This window comes from Nicotiana tabacum, chromosome 18 (assembly GCF_000715075.1).
Source record: "Nicotiana tabacum cultivar K326 chromosome 18, ASM71507v2, whole genome shotgun sequence".
NCBI classification, from domain to species: Eukaryota; Viridiplantae; Streptophyta; class Magnoliopsida; order Solanales; family Solanaceae; genus Nicotiana; species Nicotiana tabacum.
This window is the reverse complement of record NC_134097.1, coordinates 145,470,195-145,476,338: the sequence shown is the minus strand read 5'-3', so window position 1 is coordinate 145,476,338 and position 6,144 is coordinate 145,470,195. Positions and strand designations below refer to the sequence as shown.

Here is a 6,144-nt window from a genome sequence, read left to right as displayed (position 1 = left end):
TTAGTATGGTCTATCACGACTCCCGAGGGTGGGAGATCCGGGTCGTGACAATAAATCTGAACGAAAACACTGTTCAAAATCCGAAAAATATTTCAGCATATTATAATGGAGTTCCAGCATAAGTATATTAGAACTCCAGCATATTATAATGGAGTTCCAGCATAAGTATACTGGAACTCCAGCATAATATACTGGAGTACCAGTATAATATACCGATCCAGTATAATATGCTGGAAGTTCATACATAAGTGCTCCAATCTCTAGTATATTATGCTGGAACTTTCTACGTGTTTGAGTTCCAGCATAATATGCTGGAAGTTCATACACAGATGCACCGATCTCCAGTATATTATGCTGGACCGGTCCCTGTTGTAGCAAAATAGTAGTTATTTTTCAATTACTTTATAAACGCTGGCTATTTTTTAATAAACAGTCCAAAAACTGACTAGCCCGTATTATTTTGACAATATTACTAGGGTTTTAATGCTTTTCTGGTCCCACAATATTTTGGGATGCTTGTACATTCCACTACCAAAGTACTAACTTTTTTTTTTCTTTCTAATCTTAGTTAAAAGCCAACTTGCTAAAAAAGGCTTAGACTTTCGTCCACTCTATAATAGGTTTCCAATATTATAGAAACAATAAGTACTACAGCTCTCTTCCACTTAATTATAAAAGAATTAATCATTCATTTTTTGTAATACGAAACATGCGAAATATGTTACATAAAATAAATGTGACGAATAATATCATAATGAAATTCAATTAAGCTAATCACCACGCATATTTATAACGTACTACGGCTCTCTTCCACTTAATATTTTTAATCACTCGTTTGTAATATGAAATACAATATATTTCTAACATACTATATATAGGCACCAGCATTCTGTACCGTATAGATGCCCAAAATCCTACTCAATTACTTGCTGTGGAACAACTTAATTACGTACTGAAGTCCTTCTGAGCAAATGCACTTGCTAGTCCTTTAGCAGAGACAACACAATAAAATAAATAGAAAAGAAAGTCATTAGATAGGGTGTAAGGAGTTTCCACTATAATCAGAATATTTATAGGTATATATTCTTCCACACCTTAGTATAGAAGATTAAAAGCAGAGAAATTAAGCCTATACAACAAGTAGTATTTCTTTATTTTTCCAGCTCCTAGTAATTAAGGAACTAAGTTCTTCTTCAGCTAGTAGGGATGGCAATGGGGCGGGGCGGGTGCGAGACGAAAATTTGGCAAAATCCACAAAAATTTCAACCCGCCCCGCCCCACTTAATTTTTTCTTTCTTTTTCCTTTATCATTTCCTATTACTAATACGATATCTTGACTTATGTAATATCATTTTGGTGAATATGTCACTGTAAGAAATAGGATGGATACAGAACTTGTAGTAGGTTTATAGAATAAATTAGAAAAATAGATTTAAAGATTCTTGTAGCTACTACCTAGGAGTTAGCTAACGATTTTGTTCTGGTTTTGTAAGTTTTTTTCCTGGTGATGGTGATGATGAATAAAAAATTTCTTTCACCAAAAAAGACTTGACAATCATGTAACTAAGAAATATTAAGATAAAATTCAAAGTTGTTCCGCATTAAACCCGCAACCCGCCCCACTTTAAAAATTTTAAAATTTGTTTTAACCTGCCCCACCTCGCACCCGCCCCGCACCATTGCCATCCCTATTAGCTAGACCCTCCCATTCAGATGCTTTCCTTGTAGCAGCAGTAAAAATTGCATGGGGCGCCCTACTTGGTCGCCCCCATTTAACCTATACCCATTTTTTTCAAAATTTTTAACGTGTACCCACTTTTTAAATAACTTCAGCCCCCTTTCTCCTCCTCCTTCTCCTCCTTCATTTTCTTCTTCTTCTTCTTTCTGAAGATTAGCAATGTAGTTAATGTTAATGATTGGCTATGTACTTGTTTGTATGGATTACAGTTCCTCTTCTCTTTCTTGACTCTGTCTATGCTTCCTCCTCGCCATGTTGCATATTGCTTTTTTGCTGGTGAAACGAGAAAATAGTTTTCATTGTACCAAATTAAATACTCATATTGTACGTACCTGATTTGATCTTCTCAAGTGCTTCACATAATGCATTTTTGTGTTTAGACTTCAACACACTATAATATTTTTTGTTGTTGTATTAGTGGATTCTTGAAGCTTAGAAACTAAATAATGAGTATACCAAAGTAGCTTTCTGTAGCAAGAAACAAACCCTACAACATGTTGAAGTTAATCCAAGGTTGAGAAGAGCAAGGTTGCAGAGACTAATAAGCCGAAGAGGCCTACAACATGCTGAAGTTAATCAAATATAGAACAAAAACCCCAGTTACAAAACAAAAACTTCACCAGTTACAAAACAAAAACTTTAGCTCTAGAGCTGAAGTTCGTCAGTTACAAACAAAAACTTCAGCTCTAGAGCTGAAGTTCGCCAGTTACAAAACAAAAACACAAAAACAAAAACTTCAGCTCTAGAGCTGAAGTTCGCGAGTTACAAAACAAAAACTTCAGCTCTAGAGCTGACGTTCACCAGTTACAAAACAAAAATTTCAGCTCTAGAGCTGAACTTCAGGCCCGACTACTAGAATGCTGAAGTTTTGCATGACTGCCTTTGCTACTTCAGCCCCGTATGCTGAAGTTATGCGAAAAAGCGGGTATGCTTGCAATTGTTTTTGTAAAGCGGACATAAGTTAAAACGTGACATAAAAAACGGGTATAGATACAAATGTATATAGATGACCTACAAAAAATAGACCAAGAAAACAACATAAATAAGTAATATATAAGAATCGAATTTGCTAGAGAATGAAAAATATGATTAATTATACCTTAGTAGGGATGATGATCTTGTAGCTCTTGGATGCTCCACCACAGCCTTTTGTATATGGATTTGGTGGGCAGGGAATGAAATTCCCCAACATCTTATCAAGACAAAAGAAAATCAGACAGGGCTAGCATTTTTTGCAGTGCATGATATATAAACAATATCCACTTGGTTAAAGTCCAGAATTTTAGACAAGACACTCGTTATTGCTCTCTTTCTGTAACCTTTATCATATGACGCACCGGTTCCTGCACTACTCAGTTTGTTAACAATCACATTGCCCGCATTCTTGGTATTTGTTGCATACTTCAGTGTTGCAGCCCAGAAGTAGTCAATATCTTTTATATTTTGGCTAGAGCAATAGCCGTAATACCTCCTTTCACGTGTCCACAGTATGTCATCGGAACGACCGTGGATCAGGATATACCAAGCATTTGTTAAGAGCTGCTCCTAACTATTTGGCCGTTATCCACTGTAAGTACATGTAAAATTAAGCATATATATCAATTAGTACAAGAATAGATGAAGATTTTTGAATTCTATGTTAAAAATATACTACTAATAATTTTAAAAAAAAAAACAGAAACTATGCTAATAAGTATTTTTAAGAACATACTGATCACGTTAGTCTCGTGTTGAGGTAGATCACATTTTAGAGTATATCCGGTACTGTTTGCAGGCCAAAGGCCATGCATGGTGAAACTTAACTGAACAGGATTTTTGTAGTTATTCCTCCCACAGAATGTGGGTGCCCATTGTAATACAATCTGCATATTATAATAGGTGGTCGATTGAGAAATTACTTGGGGGGTTTTTTTTTGGGGGGGGGGGGGGGGGGAAGCAGTGAAACTAAAAAGCACTGCAATGCAAGTTACCAACAAATTATGCAATGCTGTTTTTTTGATGATTAGTACTAGTATATATATTTTTAACATGTATAAAATTCAAAAATCTTCATATATATATACACATATATTCTTGTAGTAATCTTTACATATGCTTATTTTTCAATGTACTTACAGTGGAGAACAGAGAAACAGTTAGGGGCCGCTCTTCACAAATGTTGGTATTGTCTGATTAGCGGATGATATACTGTGGACACATGAATGAAGGCATCATGGTTGTTGCTCTAGCCAAATAATAAACAATTCTGGGCTGCAGTACTGAAGTATGCAACAAACACCAAGATTGCGAGCAATGTGATTGTTAACAAACTGAGTGGTGCAGGAACCGGTGCGTCAAATGATAAAGGTTACAGAAAGGGAGAAATAACGAGTGTCTTGTCTAAAATTCTGGGCTTTAACCAAGTGGATGTTGTTTATGTATCATGCACTGCAAAAAAATGCTAGCCATGTCTGATTTTCTTTTGTCTTGATAAGATGTTGGGAATTTTATTCCCTGCCCACCAAATCCATACACAAAAGGCTGTGGTGGAGCATCCAAGAGCTCCAAGATCATCATTCCTACTAAGGAATAATTAATCATATTTTCCCTTCTCTAGCAAATTCAATTCTTAGATATTACCCCTGGTTGGATCATTAGCCATATATCATGAACAAATTCCGCGTCACCAGTCAAGAGGGCAATGTAGTCATCAAGCAATATCAGATCCACATAAAGTAAATTGTCTGGCCCTTCAATCTCTTCAAACACCTCATTGCTGAAATCAAATGAAAGAATGCTGCAGTTAAAATCTTCCCTTATCAGCCAGTAATAAGCTCCATTCAGATAAGCATTACCATAGGCTTCTAAACAGTCATTATAGTGTATGAATAGAATTTAATTTTAGGTGTAATGTTTCTACATGAGTCGGTAGAACAAGAGTAGACAGCTGCATATTCATATTCACCACAGTGGAAATTATAGTAAACCACCTTATAGTCATTAGTCAAGGGATCTAATCCGAACCCAAAGTGAGTGTACTGGATTTTGTGTGGAGGGAGGTGCCTCACCTCTCTGGTCGAAGGATTCCACATCGCCATTGCAAAGATATGCATGTATCTGTTTTCGGGATATTCAGGATTTTCATGTAAAGGGGGTGTCAATGTACAAACACCATCAGCCGAAATCAAAGCGACGGGAGGAGTATCATCGCGTGCAGCATAATCATAAATCGGGTATTGGGAAGGCTTATTCTTGCTACAAATTCAATGTTTTCTAATAAAAGTGCGGCTGTTGATAAGAACATACCAGTTATTGCACACGCATTTGAATCGCAACGACGACTTCAGGGGCAGCCTGAGTAGAATTTCTCCGTCTAAATCTTCAGGGAAAGGCCGACGACCAATTTCGCTGGTGGCCATAGCAGAGGAATACACAACAATGGAGATGGAAAAAGAAAGCACAAAAAGAAGTGATCGGAAAAGGCTAGATCGCCATTAGAGGTTGCTGAAGAAAATAGACAATTAAATCATACTCCCTGTGTTGCAGCACAGTATCGAAGCTATTTCTTCTTGATTCGTTCAAAAAGATATACTCTTTTTAAAATTTGGAAACAATTTAGCTTAAACTTTCAATTCTAACCTTAATGATAAGCTTTTATAACCACATAAATACTCTAGACTTTTTTTGACTTGTTTACGACCACAAGTTTAAAAATTCTTCATTTTTTCTTAAATTCCGTGCTCAATCAAACAAGTTCACATAAATTGAAACGGAGAAAGTACTATATTATAAATAGGAACACTTTAAGTTAAAGTTGAATTACAAAATTACCCATAAAAAACTAAGTAAAGATTGCAACAAAAGAGCCAATATTTAGCAATCAAATCAGGTGAATCAATTTATCCTTTGGTAATCCATTTCACTAATTAATTCTCTTCTTTACTAGAATTAAGCAGATGCACTGTTACTTCGAGAAAAGTTTCGTTTTACTCACTATGTAATTGATTTTTCTTTTTTATCCTTGGGATTAAATGTAATGGTCCCGGAAAGCTATGCAACCTATATTTTAAAAGTAATTCTTGTATCACTTTGGCATAGTTGTGTTCACTTTTTTTTTGTTTTTGATTCTTCTTTTTGTTTGTGTGTTTTTAATTCTTATCTATTATTGTATACGTAATAGACAAATACTGGATTTAGTTTATTGGCTATCTGACGAGTAGTTCATTTTACATTAAGCTTGAATATTTTCCTAAAGAAGAGCATTCTTTATTTACAATTGGTGAGTTCCTAGCTATAGTATTGTGAGAGTTTAAATGCTCGTCGTGGTGATAACTTTTATTTTTGGGCATTTTGGCTATTTTTCCCCGAGTCTCTTTTTGTGTCTTTTTTATTGCTACTGAACTATAAATCATGCCAAGAACATTACT

The 6,144-nt window shown here is 35.5% G+C and overlaps 1 long non-coding RNA gene across 4 annotated transcripts; it reads right to left on the bottom strand.

Annotated features, from left to right (window-relative positions):
• Positions 1 to 1,749: 1,749 nt before the first annotated feature.
• LOC142172991 (uncharacterized) lies at positions 1,750 to 5,307 on the bottom strand. Of its 4 annotated transcripts, none has more exons than XR_012702372.1 (4): positions 5,024 to 5,307; positions 3,854 to 4,493; positions 2,838 to 3,600; positions 1,750 to 2,749 (listed from the first exon to the last, which is right to left on the bottom strand). It is a non-coding gene; the product is annotated as an uncharacterized LOC142172991 (long non-coding RNA). The 4 variants fall into 4 exon arrangements; XR_012702371.1 differs by having other exon boundaries at positions 1,750 to 3,305; positions 3,450 to 3,600; XR_012702369.1 differs by having other exon boundaries at positions 1,751 to 3,600; positions 5,024 to 5,305.
• Positions 5,308 to 6,144: the final 837 nt, after the last annotated feature.